Below are 19,747 nucleotides of genomic sequence, written 5' to 3' on the forward strand. Positions count from 1 at the left end.
CCAAAGCTGCTATATAGGTTCAATGCAATCCCAATTGAAATCCCAGCAGCAAACTTCACTGACCTTGAGAAAACAATCCAAAAATTCATTTGGAACAAGAAGAGACCCAGAATAGCCAGAGCAATTCTAGGTAACAGAGACATGGCAGGAGATATCACAATCCCCAACTTGAAACTATACTACAAAGCTACTGTGATAAAAAGAGCATGGTACTGGTAAAGAAACAGACTGGAGGACCAGTGGAACAGATTAGAAGATGCAGAAACAACGCCAGACACACTCAGCCACCTCATATTTGACAAAGGAGCCAAACACCCTCACTGAAGGAATGATAGCCTCTTTAATAAATGGTGCTGGAAAAATTGGGTTTCAACTTGTCAAAGATTAAAACTAGACCTATATCTCTCACCATGAACTAAACTAAAATTGAAATGTTTTAAAGATTTAAATATTGAAATAGAAATGCTGAATCAGCTGGAACAGAGGTTAGGTAGAACTCTTGAAGACATTGGTGTAGGAAAAGATTTTATGAAGAAAACCTCAGTTGCCTATGAACTAGCACAAACAATCAACAAGTGGGATCTCTTTTTACTAAAAAGGTTGTGCACAGCAAGAGAAACCACCTGCAGTGTGAAGAGACAAAACACAATGTGGGTTCCTCAGACAAAGGCCTACTATCGTGAATCTATAAAGAATTTAAAAAGATCAGACCTCCAAAATTTAAAGACCCAGTCCAAAAATGGGCATCTGAAATGAACAGACATTTCTTAGACAAAGAAGTAGAAAGAACAAATAAACATTTGAAAAAATGTTCAACCTCACTGGTCATTCGAGAGATGCAAATGAAAACAACGCTGAGATTCCACCTCACTCCAGAAAGAATGGCTGCTATCATGAATTCAACCAATAACAAATGCTGGTGGGGCTGTAGGCAAAGAGAAACCCTGCTCCACTGCTGGTGGGAGTATAGACTGGTGCAACCACTATGGAAATCAGTATGGAAATACCTCAAAGAACTAGGACTGGAAGTCCCATTTGACCCAGCTATTCCCCTGCTGGGTATCTTCCCCAAAGAATTAAAAGAATCATACCACAGTGATATATGTGCACCCATTTTCATAGCAGCACAATTTGTAATTGCTAAAACTTGGAAGCAGCTCAATTACCCATCAACTGGAGACTGGATAAAGAAAATGTGTTTTTTTTATAAAATGGAGTACTACTCAGCCATCAAAAATGAGAAATTAGAGACATTTATAGCTAAATGGGTGCACATTGAGGTGATACTCTTAAGTCAAATAAACAGGACACACATGTAAATACCGAATAGTTGCTCTAGTGTGAGAAACTGAAAGTGTAAATAAGTACTAAAAGGTATAATAGATAATGTGAAAGAGGAAGAAAAGGGGCAAAGGGGAAGGGGAAGTAGGAGGTGTAGGGGAACGGAAAGAAGAGAATGGAATTAATATGAGAAAATGAAAAACTGGAAACAAAGTCTTTGTAAATAGAGGAGGATGGAAGGGTTGAAGGGAGGGCAAGGGAAGGGGGAAAAATAAGAACCAAGAGAGATTAAGTAAAGGTGCAAATTTCCAATGATGAATGTCATTGTATTGTATACCTAAAATGTACCAGTGATCAATTGATAATGCGAAATAGGAAGAAAAGTTCCAAAGGGGTAGGGGAAGTGGGAGGGGTAGGGGAAAGGAAAGGAAAGAAGGCAAAGGAAAAATGACGAGAAATGGAAAAAACTGAAACAAAGTCTTTGTAAATAGGGAAGGGTGGAGGAGGTGACGGGAGGGCAGAGAATGGGGAAAAAATAAGAACCAAGATACGTCATGTAAAGGTACAAGTTCCCAGTGAGAAATGGAAACGTACTCTATACCTGAAATGTACCAATAAAAGAATTTAAGAGAAAAAAATAACAACAAAATATTGGTTGATAATAGGAGTATGGTACTTTATTTATTTATTTGTTATTTACACTTTAAAGCTGGATGAACCAAAACTGGTTAGAAGATAAAACTTTCAATGTGTTTATGGCCTATACTCCTATTACGTCTCTCATTGTTTTTATTCTCATGCCCCAAATTATGTAAATAGATGACCCATTTCAAATAAAGTTGTAAGTGCAAAATAAGGTCAATAATTAGTTTAATCAATCTTTGCCTAATAGTAAAACAGAAGTAGTAATTTAAATAGATTAGCAACCAATGATTTTTCTGCCATAACATCATTCAGTAATATTTTAAAATTTAGGATTTAAGCAAAGGCCAAGTAAGTAACTTGCATTTAAGTGATTTCTTAATTTGTCTTAATGAACAAAAGTGATGAAAGCCCTACTTTGCAGAAGTTCCCAACAGCAGACAGCCACAGGGCACTTCTGGGTTGCTCAGCCACTGTCGAAATGGGGTGGATTGAGCAGCTCAGAGATTTTCAAGCTTTTTGTTCCAATTTCATTCTGATACATTGTTTATCAAATCTTCAATGTGGATATTAACCAGATAACAAACAATCAATACTGAACCCTTTTCTTTGCTACATCAAGATCTCTCGTGGGTAAAAATATCTCCTTAAAGAGTTGCCCACTCATTCATTCTACATACTTCATTCCTTCATTTACCTGAAGTAGCAAGTAAATGTTGTAAGCAAAATAGTTTTTAATCTTTGTCCACATGAAGGCTACTTTATAAAAATGGACACTTTTTCTCTGAACTTTGTTCATCCTGGTGCTTTTTCAGAGGTAGGTTGGCTCTGTTTAAGCTATTTGAGGGCTTCTACTGTGTATGATAACAGAATGATGTTCTTTATTTCCAAGGACATCTACTCAATTACAATTTTTGTCTCAAAGAAATTGACATCTCTTTAAGACCACACATGAGTGTTGGAAGGGTACTGTTCTACAGTTGTGTACATGAGTTTGCACATCTCTCCACACTATGTAAACGGTATGCCAAAGAAGCAAATATGGACCCTACGTGAGTGTCACACCATAGCTAGCTCCTATTTCTGTCCATGTTTAAGGTCATTCCTTCACGATAATGAAATATAACTCTCAAGATACATGCTAATGACAGTGTGGCTCTTTGGCACAGTTTATACCGTGTTAGGCACAGTTATCATTGGCCCAGGTGGATGGAAATTGAAACAGCACCTTTGGTATTTATCTTGTATAACTCGAAACACCAAGAAACGCCCACCATAGAGGTCACCACTTTACCACTGTGGGAAGCCGCTATCGGAATGTCTTAGTTAAGGCAAATACGTGGTATTGATAACTGCCTTTGGGGTTTGGGGAAGGCTGCCTAGGAGTCAGTCATAACTGTTCTGCTGGCTTGTATAAAACCTCAAATAAATGAGAACATTGCTGCTTAATTATTACCACTCTGTGGACAGTTTTAGTTTAGCCTGTTGTGTTAAATAGTTCAACCAAAAAAAGGTCTCAGCTCATCTACCCCAAAATAATTTCAGTGAAAGCATTTCTCCTTTCAGGGAAAGAGGATGGAGACTCTGTCATTGTTGGTATTAACCAATCATGGTACAAACCAGTCTTTGCTCAGTGGCACCACCACAAAGTATTTGGAGATCTGCCTCCACCCACAAACTACTTAATGGGAAAAAATTCACTTGCTGCCAACCCACTGTCTGATTTTGAGTTTTTATGGCTGTACTGCTCTGCTTGATGGTTGGGGTCTAAATATGGTCCCTGTTTCCTCCCTAAGCTTTTGTGCTCCTGTCAACCAAACCACAAGTGAGGGTGGACTTTCAGGGTCTTAAACCCAGTGAGCCCATTTTGATTGAACCATCTGCATTCCCCCAACCATGCTTTGCAGATGTTTTTCATTCTTAGAAGAGGTCAGAGTTCATTCTGAGAATCTAATGGCTTGTTGCCACCCTGGGAGTGGATTTTTGCCTTCCTTGCTGACATTTTAAGTAGACCACTGGGTGTGGGCTGCTACTCCGATTTCCAACATGCATGGTGTAATTACATGAAAATATTATAAACTATGTTTATGGAAAGGGTAAGGGTTGGCTCCAGAGCCCAAACCTTTCCAGAAGACAGTGTGAGACAGAGCAGAGAGCAGAAGGACTGGCCTGACACAGGGATGGTGAGGGAGTCCTTGGAGATCTGGTCAGCCTGTTCAATTCCTGTCAGTGCCTGGAGAGCTCTGAGAGTTTCCAGGACTTGATCCCTCTGCTGAGGGGGTCCATGCCATGTGGGAATGGTTTCCCAGAAAGAGATGGCAGGAGAAATCAGGAGAGGTGGACTTTTATTTCATAGGAATTCTTTTGCAAAATTCATTTTTCACAATGCCTCTTTCTTATTCTCTTACCATGATGTTAAGATGAAGTTGAATTCTACAATGGCTTATTCTGATCTTTTTTTTCCAAATATAAATCCATGTCTGCAAAAAGAATGTTACTAGGAGATGCTGTCATGAACACAGCTATCAGTGATGGAGAGCCACAGCTTTCCTACTGCAGAGTTTACCAACCCAGGGCCTGGGGACTCAAGTCTAGGAGTTAAGATAGTTGAATACAATACTTGGTTCTCTTTTAAAGTCTTATTTCCCTAATGTTTGATTCCATAATAGTTGTACCTTTTGGGTAAGAAAAAGAAAATCACAAAGACCATATGAAAGCAGTAACATCCATAATGATTAAAAAACATGTTTCTGGAAAGAGTTTCACAGAGTTGTATCTGTTGTCTTTCAAATGGTTTAAATCTTAGACTGAATAACTGGATAACTTGTTTTGAGACAATCTTGGTTCTACTATGGAAGGGAGAAATAACTTGAGTCACATGGTAAAATTTCATCCAAGGTGGGGAATTCTGGAGAAGGATGGGACTTTCTGCCATCAAAGGAGATAGAGGCTGCTAGGTAATTAGAAAAAAAATCTATAGATGTGAATGGAGATGTCAAGGGAAGAAAATGATTTTGTTCCAAATTAAAATGGCAATTAGACAAAATGCTAATTTTAAATACACTGAATGTAGTAGTCAGCTTTTGGTTGCTGTGACAAAATTCCTGATAAAATCAACTTAAAAGAGGAAGAATCCATTTTGGCTCATGATTTCAGAAGTTTCAGTCCATGGTCACTGGGCTCCATTGCTTTTGGGCCTGTGGTGAGGTAAAATATCATGGTGGGGAGCAAGTGGTGGAGCAAAGTGGTTCACCTCATGGAGGACAGGAGAGCAGAGTTGGGAACCAGGGACACAATATACCCTTCAAAGAGTTACTCCCAGTGACCTACTTCCTCTCATAGGCCCTTCCTCCTAAACTTCCTACAATCTCTCAATAGTGCCACCATCTGGTTATCAAGCCCTCAACACAGGAGGCTTTACCTAACAGTTCCAATCTAAACCGTAGCACCAAGATATCATTTCTTATCTATGAGATTGATAGGCATCTAAAAGCTTACTTTCATACTCTGATGTTCAGATGGGGTATCACTGTGTGCATCATTAGTGGAAATGCAATGTAACAAACACCTATAGAGGGGAACCTGGCAATATCTAGGAAAAGTAGTTAGGGATTTACCCTTTGAACTAACAATACTGTGTCAGGAAGACAATCCCAAAGATGTTGGTAAAATAGGAAATGACATTTGCACTAGATTCCTTATTGAAATATGGCTTGTATTCAACCCATCAGTGGATTATTTGGTGGAATAAACTGTGGTACATTCATGCAGTGATAAAACTACAAAAAGAAATATGAAAGAAAACTACCATCAAGTAATCTTATTTCTCTTGTAATGAAGAAGAGTGTGTCTAGTATTCTGTGTTAGGAGGAAAAATACCAATAGATATTTACACAATGTTTATATATATATATATGTTTTTAAAGAGCCAGTAGAGTGATAAATATAATATAAAAATGTAGGGTCCAGGGTAAAAATTAGAGATATCTGAGTAGGTCCTGTTGTATAGATCTGTCTTTGGAACTGAATAAATGTTTTATGTAACCTAAAATTACATAAGTAAAAAGAAAATAAAATTTGCAAATTAACATGGACAATGAAATACATGGTATCAACCCTGTATCAAGTTGATGAAAATAAAATCACACAGAAAAAATTTTTGTATTATAGAAATTTAACAGTACATTACATATAAGAAATATCCTAAACAGACAGTAAATGGGTGATTTTGCTTTTAATAACAATACCAGCATTGCTGTTTCAGAACAGTTACATAGATATACATATAGTCACATTGTAGGACAAGCAAATACTTTTGTTAATGACATTAGGAAACCATATTTTCAGGATAGAGATACAAAATAAAGTTAACGAATCAAATAGAATTTTTGTTCTTTTTCACTTAATTTCAAAATATCACATTAATTTGTGATTTAATTTTCTTTTTGACAACTATGCATTTCCTAGTGTCCTTAAAGTGGGAACATCCCCATGTCTATCAACAGGTGAATATATAAACAATGTGAGGTATCTATACATACATTGAAATAGTACTAACTAAAGGAGTGAACTGACAATCTACACAATGACATGGGTGGATCTCAACAACATCCTGAGTGAAAGATGTCAGGTACAAAATACCACATTTTGTATGATGCTTCATGGGATATTTTAGGCAAGGTGAAACTGTAATAGAAGGTGGAGGAGTGGTTGCCTGGGGTGGGAGGTGGAAAGCTTGAATGCAAAGAGGAATAAGGGAAGTCTGTGGGATGATGGAAATGTTCTGTACCTTAGTGAGGATGGAGGTCTCAGGAGTTTATGTAGTTGTCAGAAGTCATCAAACTTTAGATTTAAAGTTTGTGAATTGAATAGTATGACATTTATACTTTAATGCATTCAGTTTAAACCAAGACAAGGCAAGCTGGTGGGCTGGCATTCCACCTGGGAGCATATACCCATCTTGAACTCTTGCTACACATCCAGGAATGGAATGTGGCCAGTACATGGTGGACAAGTGAGCAAGGAATGGGGCCAAGGGCAACACACCCTGTCTGCCATCAAAGGTCAGTCTGGGGAGGTCTTCTGTTGCCTAAGAATGAGCAATCAGGAAAAAAGATCAACCAAGCAACAAAGGTCCCATGGAAAGTATGCAGAAACAAGGGAAATAGAAAGCAAGTTAAAAGCTGATCTCTGAAAAAGGTTTCCCAGAAGAATTAAAAGACAATCCAGGAAAATCATCTGTTTACTGTAACAGGTGATGGGGAGACAGGTTCCCTAAGACAGGATCAGGGATCTAAACGGGGAACGCACTGCCATTCTAGTTTCCCATTTTGCAGGATGAGGCATGTGTCAGAGCCTGTCCCAGCAGGATTGTTAAGAGCTTTGATGACAAATTAAAGATAGTGGATTTTATCTAGTAGGCTCTGGATTTTTCTTTTTTCTTTTTTTTGTACCTGGGATTGAACTCAGGACCTTGCACTTGCAAGGCAGGCACAGTGCCACTGAGCTAAATCCCCAGCCCTGGATTTTTCTTTTTTCAATTCAGGAGAGTAACATGACCAGGCTGTTTAGCTTTGTTTGTTTTTGACTGAGAAAGATTACCCTGGCTATGGTGGGAATCATAGTTTTGTGGAAGGAAAGATTGGAGGTGTGGTGGATGGCAATCCTTTGGGTGAAAGATAACTTGGTTCTGAACTGAGGCAGTGGATAAGAAAGATTGGATTAAAGTGACTTCATGAATGGAGACTTGAAATAGAGAAAATGGAGATTAGAAGGGAAAACAAATGTGCACTGGTTTAGAAACTTTCATTTGCCTGTGGGAAACCTAGGGGTTATAAGCTGTTGTATTATATTAGGCTTTTACTAGTAATTGTGTTTGGGGGAGATGTTATTAAAATCATGTAGATCCATGTCTGAATTATAATAAGCTCTTTCATAGCAGACTTCAGCGATGCTTGCCAAAAGTTCATTTTATTCTGGAATTTAAAGGATCATCTTGGTGTAATACCACTCTGAACAATGACTTAACTTTCACATTCCTCAAATCTCTGGATTTAGTCTCTCAGATTCAACTTCATAATTCAGTCTCTCCTAAAAGAGCACTTATATTATGGAAGGTATTGTGCTAAGTGCTATAAGAAATATGAAAAATATAGAAACTATGTCTCTGTATAGATATTAGTAATATGCACTCAAACAATACACTCTTTGGAAAAAGCAATATAAGATATAAATCCAACAGTCCAGGAGATGAGTTTATGTTTTTCATCTATTCTGAAGATGCCTTGATGAAAAATGCTTCAGGATCAAACAGTCATCCACAGGTTCTGTGCAGGATGGAGAATGATAAGACCTACTGTGTGGAGTGTTGAGAAGTTCCTCACCTGGACCCACCACTGGGAAGGCGTCCTCTCTCTTTACCCATTTGCCGGATTCATTCCATTGGTGTGCAGACAATTTATGCTTGGGATGAGCACAGTGGTAATGAAGTGGCTGTTGAGGAAACATCCTTTAGGTTATAGGACACTTGTCTTAATTGCAAGGTCCTTATTTGGCAAATCCATGCCTTCAGGATGTGATCAGAGAACCATTTAGCCCTAATGATATTTAATGGCAGTGGCTGGAATTTAATGAGGAAGATAATTTCGCATAATTGGGGGCTTCAGCTGAGTTAATGCTCCTGAGTGCCACTGCACTGGGGGCTCTGTCTGAGTCAGACATGTGCTTCCTGCCTGTGTTTCTCATTCTGTGGCCCCAAGGAGAGGTTCTGGAAAGAAGCATGCAGAGCTTTTGACTGCTCTGAGTTCTGCATCACTGTATGCTTCTTTATCTGAATGGAGAGAGGCATCACCCTGACTTACTCAAGAAAAGATTTTGTTGAAATTTCTTGTTTCCTTTTACAATTAAAAAAATTACAATTTTATTGACATTCTGAGTCTAGCACAGAAATTGGCACATAATAAGTGTGGAATGATTACCTTTTACTTGTCACTATTGGGTCTAGATGAGAATGTTTTGCAGACCCAAGATGCTATTTATGTAAATATCATGATGATACTATGATATAAAAACATCTAACGGTCCAAACTGTTTTTATAACACCACTTCTGACAACAAATGCATGAGTGAGGTTCAGAAAACCCCTTAGTTTAGGGAATTTATAGAGGTTTCATTAGATAGGCATTATTAATCAGATCATTAGCTGTTGATGATTACCTTAATCTCTAACCTCTCTCCTCTCCCTAGAGTTGGGGTGGGAAGGGATTGAGGTGAGGTTGAAGATTTCAGTTCCCTACTCATGGTTTGGTCCTCCTGCTTCCCAAAGCTACTAAGGATCTCCCAGCCACCAGTCATCTCATTAACGTTCAAAGGGGCACTTTATCAGCAGTGGTGGCGAGCTTATGACGGGTGCTACAGTGGGTATTTGTTTCATTGGAAGCTCTTAAAAGTTCACCAACACAGCTCTAGAGATTTCAAGAGACTCAGCAGCTCTTGTATCAGGAAACAGAGCCTAAAGGCAGGTGTTGTAACAAAAGAATCTCCTGTTACTCCTATTATCCAGGAAGTTACAAATGTTTTTGGCACTGTTGTTTATTGAATGTTTGTCCTTCCTAAATTCATACGTTGAAATCCTAACCCTAACTGTGATGGCATTAGGAGACTGGGCCTTGGGCAAGTAATTTGGGCATAAGGGATGAGTCTTTGTTAATGAGATTAGTGCCCTTATGAGAAGACACATCTGCAAATAAGGGAGTAGGCCCTCATCCTATACTGGATCTGTTGGCACCTTGATCTTGGATTTTCTTACCTTCAGAACTGTTAAAAATAAACATTTATTGTGCAAGCTACTCGGGGTATGGTAATTTATTATAGCAGCCTGAACTGACTAAGACCAGATCTCTGAACTGTGAAATAGGGATGAAGACCAAATATGTTTCTCATTGCTTTATAATATCACAAACAGGTATACAATTACTTATATATGGTATTATGATTTACATCAAGGATGTTCCTCAGAACCCTCACGTGGTCATTGGCGGGGCTTTTGGAAGGTGATTGATTCATGGGGACACTATAGGTGAATGTGCTTTTAGGTGGTGGGGCCTGGTCAGAAGAGGTGGATCATTGAGGGTATGATCTGGAAGGGTTTATCCCTACCTGGCTCCTTGTTTTGCTCTCTGCTTCTTGACCACCATGGTATGAGCAGCTTTCCTCCATGACAGGCCTTTCTACCATGCCATTTTCCCCCTTGCAGCTGGCCAACCAAGCTAGGACTGAGACCTTGAAACTGTGAGCCAAAATAAACCTTTCCTCCTTTAAGTTGTAGGTGTATAGTAAGGTGTCTCAGCAATGAGGAAAGTGACTAAGACACATGAATGTGAATATTTGCTTTGGAAAATGACATAGCAGAGAATTTTCTCCATTGATAGAGACAAGAAATGATGATAACATCACATGTCACACACTCATTGGATCCTGATGATGTACCAGTCACTACACAAAGTGCTTGTTGTATGTTATCACATTCTTTGCCGAGCAAGATGTGCCTTACATGGAGTTTGGTGAAAACTGTGGAATGGTTCTATTATTGTTTAATGTTATTGTGTAATTCTCTTTTCCTTGTGAAGAACCATAAAACCTAGGTTAAAATATGGAGAGACTCTACAAGGCCTCAAGTCTTTGTTACTGGATCCGCAGTCCCACAACTTCGCCCAGTATCATCGTATTCCTTCTAGGGCTTTTAATGCAGCCAAACTGTCAATTCAGAAATCACCAGGAGACCCTAACTGACTGACTGAGTCAACTGAACTCAGTAATTACACTTGTTGACAGGTCAATATGCTTGAAATAGCCATGACTGGTTCCTCTATCAAGACTGTGGAAATGCAGTGAGTTGGTGTTTAATACATTTTCACAAGCTAAATACCCACATGGAACACTGTGTGAAGCTAAGATCACTACAAATAATTCTTAGAATTGCTACTTGTCATCGTGTGGTTTTTGGAGTTTTCTCCTCCATGATGTCATAAAACCAGAGATAAGCAGGACTAATGACAATCTAGGCTTTTCCTGGAAGTTAGTGGTGGCAAAAGTATTTTTTTCCTTTGATTTAACTGCATTTTAGAGTGGATTTTTTGGGCAAAATTTCCAGGGACTATCTAGCTATTGATAAGTGCAGGGGCTGCTATCACTGGGCCTCTGATGATGACAGTGATGTGATGATGGTTGTGGTTATGATGACTTACTACATCATCCAAAAGAGAGTAACCACATTTGAAATAAGTACAGCGTTATCTGCTCTTGAACTTAAAATCCATTACAGGAGGCAAGACAAATGCACCAGTGTCATCAGCACAAATACTGGGCATCTGTTGACTCGAAAATGGGGAACTTGCAAAATGGCGTGGCTTGTCAGGTGCTTGAATGTCCACACCCTGCCCTACACTTCCTGATCTGTATAGGCTGGGCTTGGCTGTCTTTAGTAACTTGATGTTGGACATTAGTGCTTTAGGTCAAAATGCACTTTGCAAATTAGCAGTATAACCAAAGGATGAATCACAAGTTAGGCACATTTTCCTTCTTTTCTTCCTTCTTTTCTTTCTTCTTTTCCTTCCCTCCCTCCTTTCCTTCCTTCCTTCCTTCCTTCTTTTTAAACTTTCAGATCTTGTATAACACTTTTAATGGATTTTTTTCTATATTGGTGCATACACATAGCAAATTCTGATTAATTTAAGTCCCATTACCCACCCTCTTCTTCCTTTCCCCATCTCTAAAAGTCTACCTTCTAGTTTCTTGTCATTCTTATTTTTATTGTTAAATTTACTTTCAGATTCCTTATATAAGAGAAAATATAATATTTTACTTTCAAAGACTGATACATTTTGCTAAACATGATCATCTCCAGTTCTACCCCCTTTCCTGCAAATTATAGGATTTTATTCTTCTTTATGGCTGAAAACTACTATATTATGTACATATACCATATTTTCTTTATGCAGTCATTTAATGATGGGCATCTATGCCTTTTCCTCAGCTTAGCTATTATGAAATGTCCCACTATAAACATAGAAGTGCATGTATCACAATAGCATTATGTCTTTAATTCTTTTGGAAATATGCCAAAGAGTGGTACAAGCTGGATCAAATGGTATACCTATGTTTAGTTTTTTCGAGAAATCTCCATACTGATTTTCTAGTGGTTGCACTACTTTCCATTCCCACCACTGGTAGAGAGGGTTCCTTTTTGCCCACAACTTTGTCAGCATGTTTTATGTTTTGTATTCTTGATGATAGCCACTCTGACAGGGATGAGATGGCATCTCAGTGTAGTTTTATTTTCCTTAATGGCTCATGATGTTGAACAGTTTTTCATACACTTACTGACCAATTGTACTTCTTTGGAAAATGCTCTGTTCAATTCATTTTCCCATTTAATGACTGGGTTATTTGATTTTATTGGTGCTAGGTTTTTAAATTTCTTTATATACTCCAGATATTATTTCTCTATCAGAAGAGGATCTGGGAAAGATTTTCTCCTATCCTGTCAGTCGATTGTTGGATTGTTTCATTTTCTGGGCAGAAGGTTTTTAATTTGATGCAGTGCCATTTGTTGCTTCTTGATATGATTTTCTGTGCTATTGGGGTGCCGGTTAGGAAGTCTTTGCTGGTGTTTGTGGCTTCACATATTTCTCCTGTATTTTCTTCTAGCAGTTTCAAGGTTTGCAGTGTAATGTTTAAGACTTTGATCCATTTTCACCTGATTTTATTAAAGGGAAGCAATAAGTACCTAGTTTCAGTCTTCTGGGTGTGGATATCTAGTTTTCCTGGCACCATTTGTTAATGAAGCTGTCTTTTCTCCAACACATGTTTTGGCCTCTTTGTCAAAAATCAAACTGTAGGTACTTAAATTGTTTCTATCTCTTGTGTTCTATTGCCTTGGTCTACCTGTCTGCTTTTGTACCAGTACCATATTGTTTTTGTTACTGTAGCTTTGTAGCATAATTTGAAACCTGGGATTATGATGCCTCCAGCCTTGCTCTTGTTGCTCAGGATTGCTTTGATGGCTATTCTGGTTCTGTTGTACTTCCATATGAATTTTAGGATTGTCTATTCCAGTTCTTTGAAGAATGTTGGCACTTTGATAGGGATCACATTGAATCTATAGATTGCCTTTGTTACTACGGTCATTTTAATAATATTCTGCCAATCCATGAACAAGGGAGGACTTTCCATTTTCTAATGGCTCCTTCAGTTTCTCCCTTCAGTGTTCTATAATTTTCATTGTAGAGATATTTTACTTTTAGGTTAGGTTGATTCCTAGGTATTTATTATTATTTTTTGTACTATTTTGTTGTTTTGTTTTGGTACCAGGGATCAAACTCAGGTCCCTGCACTTGCGAGGCAGCTGGTAGAACCACTGAGCTAAATCCCCAGCAGTTTTTTATTATTATTATTTTTTGAAGCCATTATGAATGAAATTGTTTTCTTTGTTTTTTTCTTGGTGGGCTCATTATTGGTCTATAGAAAAGCTACTGATTTTTCAAGGTGGATTTTGTATCCTGCCCCTGTGCTGAATATTTTTATCTAAGAGCCTTTTGGTGAAGTTTTTAGAGTCTTCTATATAAAAGATTATATCATCAGCAAATAGGGATAATTTGACTCCTTCCTTTTCTATTTGTATCCCCTTTACTTTCTCTTACCTAATTTCTCTGGTTCAAATTTCAAATACTGTATTATACAAGAGTGGTGCAAATAGACTCCCTAATCTCATTCATGATTTTAGAAGAAATGGTTTAAGTTATTTCCCATTCAGTATTATGTTGGTTGTGGGTTTGTCCTATAAGGATTTTATCAGTATGAGTCTGTGGATTTGTCACATATGACTTTTATCAACTATGTTCTTCAGAAGTTTGTTTTATATTATTTTTGTTATTTTTGAGATAGGGTCTCACTATATAGTTCAGGCTGGCCTTGAACTTTTGATGATCCTTCTGCCTCAGCTTCCTGACCACTAGGATTACAGGTGTGCAATACTATGCCTGGATCTTCAGAGTTTTTATTATGAAGAGATGTTAAAATTTGTTGACAGCTTTCTCTGCATCTGTCAAGATGATCATGTTGTTTTTACCCTTGATTTTATTTATGTGGTGTATCAATGTATGTCAAACCATCTTTGCATCCCTAGGGTGAAAGCAACTGGTCTTGGCCTGTGAACTTTTTGTTGAATTCTGTTTCCAGGAATTTTATTGAGGATTTTTGCATCTATATTCACTAAGTATATTTGTCTATAGTTTTCTTTTTCAAGTTACATTCTTACCTGCTTTTGGAATCAGAGTAATGCTGGCTTCATAGAAAGAATTTGGAAGCATTCCTTCTCTTTCTATGTTTGAGGAGCATTGGTGTTAGACTTCTATAAAGATCTAGTAAAATTTTTCTTAGCTGGGAAATGTTTTATCACTATTTCAATCTCACTGCTTGCAATTGTTCCGTTTAGATTTTTCAAATCTATTTTGGAAAGTCATGTGTGTCTATATTTCTTCTAGATTTTCCAGTTACTGAAATATAAATTTTTAAAATAGTTTCTAAAATCCTCTGGATTTATATGGTACCTGTTGTAATTGCACATTTTTCATCTCTAACTTAATTAATTTGAGTCTTCTCTCTTTTTGGGAAATTTGAGTAAGAATTTATCAATCTTGTTTACTTTTTAAGAACAAACTCTGATTAACTGATTTAAGGAGATTAGATTTTTTTAAAAAGGAGATTAGATTAATTAAAAAACTAATCTAGATCCCCAGCACCAGCAAAAGAAAACCAGATAACTTGATCTCTTTGCTCCATGAAATTACACTACTGCAAATCCACTATCAGTATGTACTATTTTCATATCTGTGGTTTACACATGAAAAGAGTGATATATTTTTGCTCCTTCCATTCAAAAACTGTTTGTCACCCTCCCTCAGAGTGTAGAAATCAGCATTTAGAGAGGCATCCGAGATAGAGGCACTCATGATAGAGATCAGATGGTTTATAGTAAAAAACATAATTTGAGAAGAGAAACAGAGCAATAGGAGATTCATGGAGGAGGGAAAGGAAGAAATATACTGAGCCAAGTTTGAGCTTCCAGACTTCAGTTCAAAGTTCAAATCTAAAGCCTGGTGAAAATAGCAATGGATCTTATATACATTTTATGTTAATCTCAAGAAATCTCTTCACTAGAAACAAAAAGAGGTTCATTTTAAACTATGCAGTAATGTACACTGGTAGAAAACAAACAGCTAGCATGCTTTCTATGTGCTCTTTGCCACTTGGTGCTCTCATAAACGTCATGACTGTACCCTCGCCATGGACACAGTCTTCATGCTTTGACATCTAGGAAGACACGCTCCACCCAACAATAATTATTGACCTTTAATGTCCCAATGCAGCATAGCTAGACTAATTACACTGCACACTTGTGGACTCTTTCATCTTTTCATTTTTTCCCAGTTTGAAAATGAGTCCCCAGGGATGTGAAACTGTCCACAAAAGAGTAGAAAATATTAATCTCTCTGACTCTTTGAACATTAACTTCTTTTTCTTATAAGAAAGATTCTTGGCTTTGCATTTGTTGTTGATGTTCTCTTTTCTACTTGAGGATGGGAGAGGTGTAGTGGGACTGCTGAGCAAGATTTTGCAAGTCTTGTCTTCTAAATGTTGACAGAATTTAATGAATTTATTATATGGAACCAACTTCTGTCAGGAAGAAAATCTAATTGGATGGCATTCGAATGGAACAGACACAATTCTGAATAATGAATGCAGTGTATATATTTTTTAAGCAATCACAACACTAAGATATCTTTGCAACATTGTTTTGGTTTGATTTTCCTCATGCTTGACAATATTTTCGGAGATTTGTAGGAAGGAGACTGTCTTCTATTCCTAAACAATTACCAAATATGTCCCCTTTGCCAGTGTAATGACACTAAATCTAATTCCCTCAATTTTACCTGGAGAGAATGTGTAGTTAAAATTGAAACATACTTTTTAATGGTTCAAGTAAATTTATCATAGAATTTCCTTCTTGGATTCTATTTCTAGTATCACTTTATTTTCAAACCTCATTTGCCTATTTTGTCCACACTCTGGGATATGGAGAAAAGGAAATTAGTCATGTTCAACCCAATGGGGAATATCGAAAATAGAGACAGAAGTAACCACTATGAACAAAATTCTAACTTCTTGGAGACTGGCCAGGATTAAGTATGTGAGTCCTTGTATAAAATAGATGTTGTCTCTTTACTTTTTGGCAGTGGAACAGGGTGCCCAAACTTAGACTGTTACAAGCTTCATGTACAAAATTCATAGAATAACTGGAAATATCTGTCTACCCTTGTCAAGTAGGAGACTACATTAATGAAATCCAGGATAGAACAAAAGCAGATTTTCAAGAAGCTATTATATTACTGCTTACATTAGAGGTTAAATGCCTATAATCTGTTTTAAATGTTTTCTTTTTCGTTTGTGTTTTCATGAATCAAGGTGAAAGTTCAGTATAATCAGTGGTGGCTTAGAGGTTATGGGTTGTGGTGTGTGTTAGTCAGTAGCTGACACCAATTGCAGAGAAATCTATCAAGAGATAAGTAGGTGAGAACTCAATGCCTCTTAGGTCAGAGAATCAGCCAGGTTACGTCCCAGGTTGTGGTAGGTCAGGAACCCTGAGATTCGCCAGGGTCATTGTGGGGAAAAGTGTGTTCAGAATGACAGACTGATAGTTATTTTAAATGCAGGTCATGACATAATTTTTGATATTTATACTGAAAAATGCCTAAATCTTTTGTTGGTGACATAAAAAGTTCCCTCGAATGAAATTGAAAAGTCTCTAAAAACTAAAGTGAGTTCATTGTGTGATGCCTTAAGTCTAGTAGCTCCTTATAAAATAGACACTCAGGAAGAGGTTCTTATTTGGAGACCTTATAATTTTGCACTAGGTGACAGCAGGTGCAGTCCTGTGGTGAGGTCAGGCCCACACTGAATTGCTTCCAGCTACAAGTTCTCTCAATGCACCATGATCATTTCTCTTTCGGAATTCAGCATTGGATGTTAATATATCTAGGGTGTGTTTAGGTTGCTTGGATTCCAGTATAAGATTTTATGTTTATTTAATCATTCCAATTCATCTAATGCGAAATCTTCTAAGCAGCGGTTCTTCCAAACTTTTTGTTACCTGAAAATGTAACAGAAATGTTATTAGTCTGTCTTCTGTATCTTTATCCAAAGTGATAGCTATAGATATTTAAATAAATAGTGCTGTGTTACATATTTGTACAATTCTGATAAATGCAACAGATTTGTTTTTGGTGGCTAATCCAATATCAATAATGAAACGGAAAGTACTAGAAAGCAATCATTTCACACATTGTTTTTTTCTTCAAGGAGCTATTTACTGAGGGCCTGATACTATGAGCAAATTTCATGTGACTGTACCTTCAGTGGAATTTAATAAGGGAGACAAATATAAGTCAAAGGACAGACCACATAGGTAAACGTAGAATCACAACTATGATGGGTGCTGCCAAGGAGAGGTTCCTGGTAACAAAGGAACATGCTGCAAGTCAAGAAGTTGGGAAGAGTCTCTCAGGGACATCATTAAAGTCTAAGGAAAGGAAGGCGTTATAAGGCAGGGTTTGCTGTAGGTATCATCAAAGGATCAAAGGTAGTGAAGCACAGGAAGAGAGAGCTCCAAAGAGAGAAATGGGAAGAACCAGGCTCTTCGGGCTTTTTAGGACACCGTAAGGATTTGATTCCTTATTCCAAGAACAATGAGAATCTAATACTTTAAGAAGAACATGAAGGATCAGATGTGCAGATACAAAGACCATGGTATCACCTCAGAACACCCGATGGAAAGTAGGCCAAGGTCAGTTGGGAGTCAGTGGGAAGTAGGTTGGGTGAGGGCAAAGGCAGGTGGAGAGATTTGTGAATTCTTTGTCAGTGTAGAAATTCTGAAAGGATAAGAAATAGGTTCTTCTCTTTCACAGTATGACTTAAGTTGGCACATTCTAGAATTTATCATTTTAAATCTCAAAAGGTAGACGGTGTCATAGTCTAGAAGGAGGCCAAGTACGAGTCACAAAGGTGTGTGGTGCAGTTCAGCTGCTCTGTCCTATGCGACCTTGGGTGAGTCAATTCATTTCTCTGGGCCTCAGTTTCCTCATCCAATTAAGGGAGGATAATTCCATTTTAAGGTCCATTCAAACATTGTAGCCTCAGAAGGCCTAAGGATTAGAGCATTTTTTCCACTTCTTAATTTTGGGGGCTTTAACATTTAAAAGCTTTACCTACAAGATAGTTAAAATCTGGGCCTTGCCCTAAATGTGACATGAACAACTTCTGTACATGCAGAATGGAGTTTCACTGGACAGAAACTTAAACAAACAAACAAAATACTCATATGCACCAAAAGACCTGTGCATGAATGTCTTTAGGAGCACGATTTGTAAAACTAGATTTGGAATGGAATATATAAATAAACTGTAGCATTATCCATACAATAGCATGCTATATAAAATGAAAATGAATTAACTGCTGCTATGGAAAGTTTGTGATGAATGAAGATCATAAAGAACAATGTGGACAAAAGAGGCTCAACACGAAGTGGTACAATTTTATGAAGTTCAAGATAGAGGAGCTTATATGTGGTGATCCATCTGGATAATGGTTACATTCAGGGCAGACAATAGTGCAAGGAAGCCAGAAGCTGGGGGTTTGGGAGACCTAGGAAGACGCCATCTACTGATTTGGGAGGTTATTACATGAGGATGTTTGTTTTGAGAAAGTGTATTGAACTATAAACTTGACTTTTGCACTATTCTATATGTGCATTTGCTTCATTATTTTTTTTAAAAAATCTTAAGTGGAAGATTTATTTCTCCCCAGGGCCCAGTGAAAACAGATGTGCTTTCAATCAGGAATATGCTTCACAGTGTGGCATACACAGTTACTAAACATACCATGATGCCACACAGACATTTCATTAATAAAAGCATCACGTTACTTTTTTCATTTTGTGCCATTTCTGGCATTTGTTATCTTTTTTATACTCATTTATTTGCTCCACATAAACTTTCACTATCATACCACCATCTTCTTCCAAATAAAAAGAAGACCATAGAACATACTGTGTAAAATTGAGACCTATTTCCCTAGCTAGTTGCACCTTGCACCCCAAGCAAACAGGTGGAAGAGTTGCCACTGCGGATCTACAGCCATCTCTCAGTTGAGAGAGACCTCAGAACTTTCTGCATGTTGGGATTATCACTCTGCATGTCCTAGTGACATCCCTCCTCATCATGCAAACATGGCAAGCCAAGCCCTGACAAAAGATAATACTCAGGAATTACTTCATTGTATGCATAGTCTTGCAGTTTACAGACTGTGCATGCTCTGGGAGGCTTTAATAAAGAGATGTGTGATGTCTCAGAGTATTTTGAGGGATTTCTGCAAGGGAGATGCTGTGGATCTCTGTACTAGCCCAGCGGTTCTCAATGATGACTGTATGCTGGGATCACTTCAGGAGTTTTCACCAACCCCGATGGATGTCTGGGTTCCACCTCAAGAGTCTGACTTTGCTTCATGACACGTGGCCTGGGCTTTGGGGATTTTAAATATTGAGACTCACACACAGTCAGGGTTGAGGACTGTTTCTTGATGGCAAAGGAGGATGTCCACATAAAGCCATCACTTGAAATCAGTTGTATCTCTTAAGTTCTTCCTTATTCACCTACTTAAATTAGTTAGCAAGCAAGGAGAAATTAATGAATTTTTTAGAGAGATACAATTA

General features: G+C 37.8%; 1 long non-coding RNA gene across 1 annotated transcript in view; it reads right to left on the minus strand.

Annotated features, from left to right (window-relative positions):
• Positions 1-12,335: 12,335 nt before the first annotated feature.
• Positions 12,336-19,747, minus strand: part of LOC147830328 (uncharacterized) — a 30,736-nt gene continuing 23,324 nt past the window's right edge. Inside the window, exon 3 of the long non-coding RNA XR_015451804.1 lies at positions 12,336-17,131. This is a non-coding gene — a long non-coding RNA (uncharacterized LOC147830328). The remainder of the gene's footprint in view (positions 17,132-19,747) is intronic.

This window comes from Heterocephalus glaber, unplaced genomic scaffold, assembly GCF_053883595.1.
Source record: "Heterocephalus glaber isolate CG9 unplaced genomic scaffold, H.glaber_assembly_v1.0 deba00000122, whole genome shotgun sequence".
NCBI classification, from domain to species: Eukaryota; Metazoa; Chordata; class Mammalia; order Rodentia; family Bathyergidae; genus Heterocephalus; species Heterocephalus glaber.